This window comes from Planococcus citri, chromosome 4, assembly GCF_950023065.1.
Source record: "Planococcus citri chromosome 4, ihPlaCitr1.1, whole genome shotgun sequence".
NCBI classification, from domain to species: Eukaryota; Metazoa; Arthropoda; class Insecta; order Hemiptera; family Pseudococcidae; genus Planococcus; species Planococcus citri.
The window spans coordinates 1,932,223-1,945,446 of record NC_088680.1 but is presented as its reverse complement, the minus strand read 5'-3'; the positions used below and the strand labels follow the sequence as shown (position 1 = coordinate 1,945,446).

Sequence of the window (13,224 nt, the reverse complement as noted above, 5' to 3'; positions counted from 1 at the left end):
TTCAAAAACATTCAAATTCAATTTTTTTGAGCTTTTGATTTCAGTTTTAATTTTTTCAAAATTCTGCTCGGTTTATTGTATTTTCATCGTTTTTTGGTTTCAAATTTAAAGTTTAATGTTTGTAGAATTTATTTTTTTGAAATGTTTCTGGAATTTGCTTTTCCCAAGTTTTCAGTTTCAGTTTCAATTTTTGCAAAATTCTGCACTTCATTTATGTTGTTTTTAATTTTTTTTCAGGTTTCCACTTCCAAGTTTGAATTTTTTTGATATATTCCTTCCGTTTTATTGTAGGTTCTTTTCCCAAAATGTTGTCAATTTTTTGGTTTTCGGAAGTGTTAGTTTTGTTTTTTCTGAAGTTTTTATTTTGTTTCAATTTTCTTGAAGTTTTTTCCTTTCATTTTCGTTACTCAATTGTTTTGCTCTTCTTTATGATCTAACTTTCTCAAAGTTTTGTTCATTTTTTAGTTTTCTAAAGTGCTAGTTTTGTTTTTAAGAGTTTTAATTTTTTGACGTCATTTTGTTTCGGTTTTCAAGGTTTTTGTTTGTGCTTTTGCTCTCTTTGTTTCTTGATTTCAACTTTGTCTTATTTTTGGGAAGTTTTCGTGTTATCAAATTTTTATGTTTCAGTTTGAATCCTTAAAAAAATGTTTGTTTTTATTTGTTGTTTATTTTTCGTTTCAGTTTTCCTGAATTTCGTTTATTTTTGTTTCAAGTTTTGTTTTTTCCATTATTTCGATTTCAAAGAATATTTGGGAACCGCCTGCTGCGAGATTTAATGGCTCTATAGGTAAGTAAGAAATTTCTAATAGGGTTGTAAAATTTGATGACACATTGCAGTGTGAAATTTTTTGTAGTCTGACCGCCTTTTGTGAAATGAAATGCGTGAAATTTCTATAACTATTTTTATAAAATATTCAAGAACCACCCGCTGTGCAATTTCGGAGCATGTCCTTTGTTGAAATTTTATTTCTCATGTTTTTATAGCCCCCCATTGAGTTACAAATTTGAAATTTATAATACATATTGTGTTGAAATTCTATTATTATACCAATTCCATTCTTATCTTACCACCTGTCGCAGTGTTGCTTTTGAACTCGACGTGATTGGTGGTGTTGTTCGTGGGGGTTGTGTGGTAGGCGTGGCGATGGGGAATTTCAAAATTTGTTTACTTCAAGTGTAGGATAGAAATTTCGGAGCTCAGTCTGCGTTTTGCCTTTGTGGAGAGCACTACTGCTCTTCAGTCTTATCGTGTTTTTTGGCTTCGTGATTTTTATTAGTATAGTTTATTAATTTCGCGGTGCTAAATTTTGGAATATTAAGTGGGTCATTTAAACGATGTACTTAGAAACGTAATACAGTTTTGAGTTTGGTGAGTTGGTTCATGATTTAATTACTTAATTACATATTTTTGGCCAGGGATTAATGATTTTTTTTTGTAGGTAATTAATGCATTTTTTAGGTGCATTTTTCAAAATTTAAGTTTCTTCTTTTCACATTTAAATGTTCATTTATTGTTTAGATTGCGATGGGCTTTTTGTTTTTTGATTTTTATTTTAAAATTCCTCACGTTTTTGTTCTTGCAAACAAAATTTTCTGTCTTGACTATTTCTTCTTTTTTTTTCAAATATTCAAGCATCATTTTTTCAGTTGTCAGTTTTAAAGCAATCTAAATTTCAAATTATTTTGGTAGGTAGTAGTAGAATTTATATTTCGGCTTTAAAATTTAATTTCTAGATTTAAATTAGTTCTCTTCTGGCTACCTAAAGAGTTGATATCCTCTTAGATTAGGTAGTCAGGAGAGACTTAGGGATCATTCTAGCAGATTTGTAATAAAGGATATAGAGTAGAGCTTAGACTCTTCTCCTTTAGTACCTACAAGCCTACTTGAATTAGGTCAGGTGTCTTGATGTGTTGTCATCTTATACGTTTACATATTTTCATGTAAATTCATAATATGACCACACATTTAATCTGTCTGAAATTCGAATTGTGTTACGTAAGTGGCACCTTTTGATTGCAGACGCAGGATCTTTCTATTGTTCAGGTTCTCTCCCCGAGACGTCATTTTTATTCAAATGGCCATCCATTTGTCTAGAAATACTTACTCGTAGTCGGTTTGTTTAGTGTACTGGACTCTGCCTGGTGAGGATGTCGGTCACCTTACCTGCCTCACTGGGTCAGTTTCACGTAACGCAAAACTACCAGGCAGCCGCAAAGGTCACAGGTGACCGCGCGGTACATCTATGTAACCCCCGCATTACGCGGAAACCTTGGCTTCCGAAAGCTCGTGCGCAGCGAGGGTGTAGGCCACAGACTGGACGCTCCGTCACTCGTTAATTCAGGTGCCCTACGTAGCCCGCTTGCGGGAATTAAGTAAATCGTGTCGGGAGGAGAAGAAGGTTTTGTGACCGTCATCCAGGCGCACGCCGGGCCGGTAGGGGCCAAGGAGGATTAGCCCCTGCTACGGCTTCGCGTACACACTTACCTTTACGTTGACCATCGTCACGATCTGTTGATCGCTCAGGCCAGTAAGTCCGAAGAGCAGTTGGAGTTCTGAGTAGGTGGTCAGTCGTACTGGTCGGTGTGTATGAGTTGTCAAGCACTCTGTGGCGACATCCACCCCATGACTTATGACTTTATGAGCTTGACTAGTGCCTAGTGTATGTAATATTACACATGGCCGGGTCGCTCTGGACACTTTACTCGCTGGAGGACTTGGTTCTCCAGCATTGAGTATAGCATTTGCATATTTGCATATGTTTATACTTCATTAAGAGTATTGACTTGTCAAAGTATCATGTACCATTTGGGTCAAAGGTAAAAAGAACCTTTTAGCGAGAAGTTTGTTAGATTAGGAAGAAATAACTCTTGCTTCTCAGTTTTTACTATTTATTAGTGCAAAGCTTTTCAAACACCAAGTGTTCATCATCAGGCTTAAATCACTATTGAACAAAATAACCAAGTCTACAAGCTTATATACTAGTGTACAAGGGTGTGGTAGTTTAACAGTACAAGGGTGTGGCAGTACAAGGGTGTGGTCATGTGGAAGAGGGTGTGGTTGTAGGTGAGGATGTGGTAGGAGTCATGTCTTCAAGTTTGGTTTTAATAACAGAAAGTAGGATATTTTCTAAGGGTTTTAAGTCATTATTTAGTAAATTTGTTTTGTTTTTCTTCATGGCTATTGCTTCCCTAATGTTTAATTGAGATGGTTTATCTATTTTTTGTATGAGGTTCAGGTTTTCAAAGGAAGTAGTGTGGTTGGTGGCAATGAGATGATCTGAGAGAGCAGACTTATTTTCATATTTGTATTTAGCATAATAAAGATGTTCCTTGAACCTCTTTTTGATGTTTCTTTTGGTTTGACCTATATAAATTCCTTGGCAATCTTTACATTTGATTTTGTAGATGCCACTACAGTCTTCAGGTTTGTCTTTGTCTTTAGTGTTACCAAGAAGGTTTTTAATTTTGTTATCATTGGTGAAAATGGGTTGTATGTTGTGTTTTCTGAAGACTGTTTTCATTTTATTTGTGAGAGGGGGATAGTAACTGATCCTAACTCTTTTGACATCATCTTTTTCAGCAATAAAAGTTGTGGCATCTCTGATTAGTTTTTTGTTTTCATGTTTTCTTATAAGTTTTTGGATAGATGTTTTTGTGTAGCCAAGGTTGGAAGCAATAGACATGATGTTTTTTATTTCTTTATTTTGGTTATTTTTATTTAGGGGGAGATTTAAACACCTGTGTATCATGCTGTTGAAAGCAGCAAATTTTTGGTTCCAAGGCTGGAAAGAGTCTGAAGGAATGTAGTTATTGGTGTGGGTGGGTTTTCTATAGATATCAAATTCAAGATGGTCAGAATGTCTAATGATTAACATGTCCAGAAAAGGGAGTTTGTTTTGTTGTTCAAGCTCATAAGTGAATTTGATGGTAGGATAGAGACTATTTAAAGCATTGAGGAATTCCTCAATGTTGAAGTCTTCAGGAATGATACACAGGATGTCATCAACATATCTAAACCATGCTTTGGGAAAGTTTTTATTGTTCTTTTTGAATTTTGTCTCAAGGTGGCTCATGAAAAAATTTGCCAAAAAGGGAGATAAGGGGTTGCCCATAGCTGTGCCTCCTGTTTGTTTGTAGTAAGTTCCATTTATTTGGAAAATGTTTTGGGAAGTGCATAATTTTATAGTATTCATATAATGGGTTATTTCTTTTTTGTTGATATTTTGTTCTTTTAGCCAGTTTTCTATCATTTCTAAAGTCTCAGGAATAGGCACACTGGGGAAAAGATTTTGTACATCAAAAGATATGAGCCTGTCTGTGTCATTAATAGTAATCCCTTGCAGTTTTTCTGCAAGTTCATAATTATTTTTAACTTGAAGAGTTTCAGGAAAAGGAAGGTTTTGGAGGTTACAAAGGAGTTTTTTGGCAATGTTATAGGAAGGAGAGTTGATATTGGCCACAATTGGTCTCATAGGATAGTTAGGTTTATGGATCTTGGGAAGACAGTACATTTTAGGAACTTTAGGATTGGAAGGAAAAGGAGTGTTATTAAGGAAGGGAGTAGTTTTCACCAAACTTTTCACTTCTTTCACCATTTTATCCACAGGATCACTTTTTAACTTCTCATAAGGTCCTTCATTAAGAAGGGTTTCACACTTTTCCAAGTATTCATCTTTCTTCATTATCACTACGGTGTTTCCCTTGTCTGCTTTCATATAGTAGACACCTTTCTGTCTCAAGCTTTTGATGGTGTTGTTGTGGGGATGAAATGGAATTCTTGTTGGTTTATGGGTTTTGATGATGTCTACCACTTCTTTCTTTATGCTGATTTTTGTTTCTGAGGTCTCTCTCCACAATGAAGCATCCACATCAGAAATAATATCTTCAATAGGAGGCCTCATGGGTGGTAAAGAGAATTTTAGACCCTTGTTTAGAAGATCCAATTCTTCTTTGGAGAACACCACATCAGTTAGGTTTTTCACATACACAGTAGTCTCATTAACACCATATTACTGTCACTGCCACTGACACTAACAACATTGCTAACACCACTATGGTTACTTTTTTCTTTTAACAGATTTTTCAACTTTTTGTTTTGTGAATTTCTTTTCTTTCTCTTTTTCTCCTCAATTGATCTGAACATCTTTCTTTCCATTTCATCCCACTGCAGTTTTGGTATGGTCTGGCTTAGTTTTTTGTGAAGTGCATATAGTTCCACTTCTATGCTGGATCTTTTTGCATACAGGCTGTGAAGCTCAGAGCTTAACCAATAGGTTTTGGCTTTCTCTAGAGCCCTTTTTGTGGTAACTATCCTATGAGACCAATTGTGGCCAATATCAACTCTCCTTCCTATAACATTGCCAAAAAACTCCTTTGTAACCTCCAAAACCTTCCTTTTCCTGAAACTCTTCAAGTTAAAAATAATTATGAACTTGCAGAAAAACTGCAAGGGATTACTATTAATGACACAGACAGGCTCATATCTTTTGATGTACAAAATCTTTTCCCCAGTGTGCCTATTCCTGAGACTTTAGAAATGATAGAAAACTGGCTAAAAGAACAAAATATCAACAAAAAAGAAATAACCCATTATATGAATACTATAAAATTATGCACTTCCCAAAACATTTTCCAAATAAATGGAACTTACTACAAACAAACAGGAGGCACAGCTATGGGCAACCCCTTATCTCCCTTTTTGGCAAATTTTTTCATGAGCCACCTTGAGACAAAATTCAAAAAGAACAATAAAAACTTTCCCAAAGCATGGTTTAGATATGTTGATGACATCCTGTGTATCATTCCTGAAGACTTCAACATTGAGGAATTCCTCAATGCTTTAAATAGTCTCTATCCTACCATCAAATTCACTTATGAGCTTGAACAACAAAACAAACTCCCTTTTCTGGACATGTTAATCATTAGACATTCTGACCATCTTGAATTTGATATCTATAGAAAACCCACCCACACCAATAACTACATTCCTTCAGACTCTTTCCAGCCTTGGAACCAAAAATTTGCTGCTTTCAACAGCATGATACACAGGTGTTTAAATCTCCCCCTAAATAAAAATAACCAAAATAAAGAAATAAAAAACATCATGTCTATTGCTTCCAACCTTGGCTACACAAAAACATCTATCCAAAAACTTATAAGAAAACATGAAAACAAAAAACTAATCAGAGATGCCACAACTTTTATTGCTGAAAAAGATGATGTCAAAAGAGTTAGGATCAGTTACTATCCCCCTCTCACAAATAAAATGAAAACAGTCTTCAGAAAACACAACATACAACCCATTTTCACCAATGATAACAAAATTAAAAACCTTCTTGGTAACACTAAAGACAAAGACAAACCTGAAGACTGTAGTGGCATCTACAAAATCAAATGTAAAGATTGCCAAGGAATTTATATAGGTCAAACCAAAAGAAACATCAAAAAGAGGTTCAAGGAACATCTTTATTATGCTAAATACAAATATGAAAATAAGTCTGCTCTCTCAGATCATCTCATTGCCACCAACCACACTACTTCCTTTGAAAACCTGAACCTCATACAAAAAATAGATAAACCATCTCAATTAAACATTAGGGAAGCAATAGCCATGAAGAAAAACAAAACAAATTTACTAAATAATGACTTAAAACCCTTAGAAAATATCCTACTTTCTGTTATTAAAACCAAACTTGAAGACATGACTCCTACCACATCCTCACCTACAACCACACCCTCTTCCACATGACCACACCCTTGTACTGCCACACCCTTGTACTGTTAAACTACCACACCCTTGTACACTAGTATATAAGCTTGTAGACTTGGTTATTTTGTTCAATAGTGATTTAAGCCTGATGATGAACACTTGGTGTTTGAAAAGCTTTGCACTAATAAATAGTAAAAACTGAGAAGCAAGAGTTATTTCTTCCTAATTTACCATTTGGGTTTATACTTTGGCTAAGTCAAATTCGTGAGAAATCATCAGACTTAATTCTAATCTTATGCTCAAGTCAGATGCTCTTCATTGAACTTTGGCTAAGTCGAATGTTCTTTGTTGAAATTTGAAAAACATCGGACTTGAGTCTAATCTTATGCTCAAATCAGATGTTCTTCATCGAACTTTGGCGAAATCAAAGATTCTTCATTGAAAAGTATCATCAGATGATCAGACTAAATGATCGACTCGATAAATCGAATTATCGACTTGATAAAAAATCGATAAATCGAATTATCGATTCGATAAAAAACGATAAATCGAATTATCGATTCGATAAAAAAATCGATAAATCGAATTATCGATTCGATAAAAATCGAATTATCGATTCGATAAAAATCGAATTATCAATTCGATAAAAAAATCGATAAATCGATAAAAAAATCGATAAATTGACTCGATAAAATCGATAAAAAATCATCCATTTTCAACGTTTTTTTCAGTTACTAAAAAGAGCGTCCGGTAGGAACGTCTTTGCCCAGCCGCGCCATCTCCAAAGCCGGATACTCGGACCGCTTGTGCAGTCCTGCCCGGCTTCGAAGTAGGCGCCACAAAAATAGAAAAAATAAGCAGACTTTTGGCCGGGGGGTGCCTGATAAGCTCGTGATTCGAGACACTTAGACCTGAGGCAGGTATGGGGACCGACATCCTCAGTGCTCAGCATCAAGTCCACAAGATTACCTTTCACAAGAAGCATCTGATATAGACTGAGTTAACCATCTAAATCAAAAATAGCCTCGAGTGAGTGAATACCTACCTAACGAGACTTTTACCCTTATCTCACACAATGTGAAACAGAGCTACGAAACATCAGCAATTATAACTGTTGTCTCGCAACTCCAATCCACAATGCGGACATTTGTGATACGTTGCCTTCATCTCACAGACAAGTGTTAGAGAAGACAATGTACACGATGAAAGACACCTAACTCGCGATGAATTTTGAAGCCCCAAAAAGTGTGATTTTGAACCATTCGAGATCGAAAGATAAATTTTCAATTATGATCGAAAAAGAAAGCGTGCCAACCACGCCCCCCTGTCGCGTTAGCACACCGAACTTGACTGTTCAAGGTCGGCGAGGTCCCAGCCCCTACGACGTGGACGTGCGACAAGGAGTTGCAGCAGGAAACGGATCCTGCTCCCATTTAGGGGCCACTTTATTTTTCTTCGTTTTGTTCTGTTTCAGCTGCTGATGAATTCTTGGATCAAGAAGTGAACCTGCAACACATAAAAATACAAACAAGATTATTAAAAAAGTGCGATATCAAACAAGTGAAGTAAACATAATCTACCTTACAGAGCATTCAATTAAACTGGGTAGCATTTTCCATATTATACATAAAATAAGGCAAATGTTACCCAGCCAGTTTAATAACTAGATATGCCCCTAATGACCTTGAAGGGGCGTTCGATTAAACCAGGTAACATTTCCATATCATACATCCACCAATTACCTTGAAAAAAAGGGTTTTAATTTCAAATTGAAATACGTACGAGACAGGTAACTACTTCAAAAAAATCACAATTAAAATAATTTTCAAGATCATTAAAAAGTGTGAGACAAACGTTACTCAGTTTAAATAGACCGCCACTAATGACCTTGAAAGGGCGTTCAATTAAACCAGGTAACATTTCCATATTATACATATAAAATGCATAGACAAATGTTACCCAGTCTCTAATTGGGCACCCTTTAAGATATAAAATTGAGCCAAAAGAAAAAACCGAACTGAAAATCCTCAATTTAAAATATTTATAAAACGTTTTTAATCCCAAATAAGATTGAAAAATAGAATTGGAAAAAATTAGAATAAATTGAATTAAAAAACCTATTTCAATAAAACATTACATACGTAAACTCAAAAAGAAATTGAAATTAAAAATTAAATTTAAAAGTCTATTAATCAGAATAATTTGTTTAAAAAATTCAATTTCAATTCAAAATGAAATATTAAATGTAAAAATAATATGAAAAAAATTTTAAAAAATGGTTTGGAATAAATTGAAAAAAAATTCAACTTCAATTTGAAAAGGAAAATAAATACTGCAGATTAATTCACTTACCTCAGCTATACATAATTTCTCTCCTTTGTTACCTTTCAAACGGCAATGTGATCTGGAAAAAAAATTAACACACAATAAATAGAATGAAATTTTGCTAGATTAACTCGAATTAAAAACATGCCTATAACTCGTATTATTGAAGTAGAATGTTTAGGTACTCACATTATAAATTAGTAAAAAAGATGTCCACACACTTCAAGCTGAATTGAAAATCAGCAGAAACAGTATAGGTGTGAATCACTTGTACCACTTCAAAACATCTGGAACAGAAAACAAAAATTACTACTTACACAAAGAAAAGTTTGAAAAAAAAACTAAACAACAAAATCACGAATAAAAAAATCTTGAAAAGGTTACTTTAAAAAGTACTAGATACTGTTGAAAATATACTATACATACCCAAATTACACACTGCAGATGAGATGTTCTCTCTCACAGGATCCATAAGCAACTGACAAGAGTGATGCCAAATAACAGCCACATCCATCCACAAATTCACTTTCTGACTGGAATAACAGCTGTGGCAGGTGAACTTGCAATAATGTGTAGAAGCCATTCGAAGTATACAGCACTCATGACAGGTATGTAGGACAAGTTGCATAAACAATGCTTATCCTGAAAGCAGAAAATAATTATATATTAGTAAGTTAGAGATTATTTATAAAAAGCTACAAAATTCTTGTAATTGAAAAAAACTAGACAGCTGCACTGTAACAGTGTGCATAGCCTATTTTGTAACAAAAATCCCCACCACCGTTTTACACTCCTGAACACTCCCAAACAGCCCCGAACATTGCAGAACACTTCTGACCACCTGTCCACACCCCTGATGCCCTGAACACCCCCAAACAGCCCCGAACATTCCAGAACACATCTGACCACCTGTCCACACCCCCAAACAGCCCCGAACATTACAGAACACATCTGACCACCTGTTCAAACCCCTGAACACTCCCACACAGCCCCGAACACTCCAGACACCCTCAACCACCTGTCCACACCCCTGAACACCACCAAACAGCCCCAAACATTCCAGAACACTTCTGACCATCTGTCCACACCCCTGAACACCCCCAAACAGCCCAGAACATTACAGAACACATCTGACCTCCTGTTCAAACCCCTGAACACTCCCAAACAGCCCCGAACACTCCAGACACCCTCAACCACCTATCCACACCCCTGAACACCCCCAAACATTCCAGAACACTTCTGACCACCTGTCCACACCCCTGAACACCCTCAAACAGCCCCAAACATTCCAGAACACTTCTGACCACCCAATTTTTAAAAAAAACAACGCAATTTTAGATTTTGCAAGCACAACGCGATTTCAATTCTGAAAGCACAAAGTGATTTTGAAAAAACACAATTTGGATTTCAAAAGCAGAACACAATTTCAATTTTGAAAGCACAACGCGATTTTAAAAAAAAAACTTCAAAAAAAGCACAACACAATTTTGCAAAAAAAGCACAACGCAAATTTGAGAAAAAGCACTACGAGATTTTGAATAAAAAAGCACAATGTGATTTTAAAAAAAAGTACAACACAAATTTGCAAAAAAAAGCACAACACGAATTTGAAATTATAGCACAACACAAACTTGAAATAAAGCAAAACGTGACTTCAAAAAAGAAAGCACAACGCAAATTTGAAAGAAAGCACAACGCGAATTTGAAAAAAAGCACAACGCGAATTTGAAAAAAATGCACGACGAGATTTTTAAAAAAAAGCACGACGAGATTTTTAAAAAAAGCCTAAACAACACAATTTAAAAAAGCACCACGAGATTTTGAAAAAAAACCACTACGAGATTTTGAAAAAAAAACAACGCGATTTCAAAAAAAGCACAATGCAAATTGTGAAAAATGGCACAATGTGAATTTGAAAAAAAACAACTTGAGATTTTGAATAAAAGCACAATGGGATTTCAAAAAAAGTACAACACAAATTTGCAAAAAAAGCACTGCAAGTTTGTGAAAAAAAGCACAATGTGATTTTAAAAAAAAGCTTGACAAAACACAATTTCAAAGAAAAAGCACAATGGGATTTCAAAACAAAAGCACAATGCGATTTCAAAAAAAAGCACAACACAAATTTGAAAAAAAACAACGCGAATTTTCAAAAAAAGCACTACTAGTTTTTGAAAAAAAGCACAACGTGATTTTTAAAAAAATGCTTAACAAAACATGTTTTTGAAAAATACAACGGGATTTTGAAAAAAAAGCACAACACGATTCTGAATACATTATGCTATTCTGAAAGCTCCAGAGCACCACACAATATATCTTGAAAGCATGATGCAACTGCAAAAGCACTACAGTACTGAGAGAACCTCTTGGGTGCACAGCAAAATCACAAATGACTGGTGGGTTTTGATTCAGAAAGGGTAACAACCTACTTTTGGGGTCTAGGTACTAAAGCCCGGAACGATGTCGTTAGTCGTTACAACGACATCGCTTCAAAACTGTTAACGATACTGTTAGTAACAGGTTTTTCTTATCAGCGAATTATTCACATCGCTTTCTAACAAGTTTATTTGAAGCGATGTCGTTAGTATCGCTTTTGGTATCGCCATCGCTAACGCTTTTGAATATGACTCACACACACTCACACACCCCCGTGCTCATATAAGCGTGCGCAACCATTCATATATTCATGCAACAGATAAGGATTTCTGTGCCGATGCATAATCGATACTGAAATAATCGTTTTATGAAAAGTGATTGTAACAACTAACAGGTTTGGGTTTTATTTGGCGATACCGATTACTAACGGGTATCGCTTTTAAACGATGCGATAGCTGTTATAACTACATCGCTAACGACATCGTTCCGGGCTTTACTAGGTACTGAACGCGTGTAAAATGAAACACCTGCAGGTGTTCTAAAATTGAACAATAGGAAAGATAACACTGTAGATAAGAATATTTTACAACCCCTGCGATGTTACATTTCAAAACTGATGTTGGCTTCGCTTTTGATAAAATCTTTTCCATTGTTCAATTTTGAAAAATAATTGCGAAAATTAAACAATAGAAAATAATATTTTACACGCCCTGCAGTGTTACATGCCTACTGTCAGCTTTGCTTTTGAAAAAAGGAAATATTTTACACCCCCTGCGGTGTTACATACTGTCAGCTTTGCTTTTGATATGGCCCTTTTCCCCTTTTTATTCTTTTTTGGTACAAATTTTTGTAATTAATTGCAATTACTCAAGCAATTATAATTACGGCGTTCCATGCTTCACGTTAGACCACATCTATGTATGAAAATTTCAAAAAAATCGGCCTATCCATCCAAGAGAACATTCGTTCCAAAGAATTTTTCCACTTTCAGAATGAAACCAATAGTGTGCTATGCAGACTAAAAAAGTCTAAAGAAATTTAAAAGTCAATCTACCAATAAATATTATGAAATCAATTTTAAATGCAACAAAAAAATCTTACTTAGAATCTACTTGAAGTATCCTCATCTGAATTTAAAGACAAAATTTGAAAAGATATAATTTTGATTTGAAGAATATTATTTCATGCATTTTGAAAAATCACACAAAAATAACTACCTGATAGAAAGAAAATCACATCAAATTCATTTCAATTACTTATCCCCAAAAAATCAATTTTATACCTAATCAAAAATATTAATCAAAAAATGCCTACTTTTATTAAGTATCTACCTATTTGAAAATTGGTTCATAAGTTTTGAGAAGTTTCCAAACATGCAGTGCTGAAAATGTTGAAAAAAAACCAATCAAATTACAAAAAATATCCAAGTAGGTGCTCACCAATATAATTTGAAAATGCATTAGGTATTCATTTTCATTGTTGATTCATGATCCAAATAAAATAAACACACTTCACAGAGATAGGTACTGTGTAAACCAACACTACACATATGTACCTTTACATACAAAAATACATTGGCATAAGGCACAATAACCACTCTTGACAAACTCTAAAATCAAACTGCTGCTGCTGAGCCCTCACCTCAATTTCAATTAAGATTTATAGCTTTGCCAAAAAAAAACAGGAGACATTTAGCCAATAGAAATTTTAGCTGCTCCACAAAATTTCACAACACAATAAGCCATAAAGTATATGTATTATGAAATTTGTCTAACTCTATCCCTACTTTATCAGATCGTCTATACAATGCATAC

At 34.8% G+C, this 13,224-nt stretch overlaps 1 long non-coding RNA gene across 1 annotated transcript; it reads right to left on the bottom strand.

The window, feature by feature from the left end:
• Positions 1–8,993: 8,993 nt before the first annotated feature.
• Positions 8,994–9,743, bottom strand: LOC135844383 (uncharacterized). Its single transcript, XR_010558512.1, has 3 exons — positions 9,461–9,743; positions 9,224–9,321; positions 8,994–9,113 (listed from the first exon to the last, which is right to left on the bottom strand). It is a non-coding gene; the product is annotated as an uncharacterized LOC135844383 (long non-coding RNA).
• Between the last annotated feature and the right edge of the window lie 3,481 nt (positions 9,744–13,224).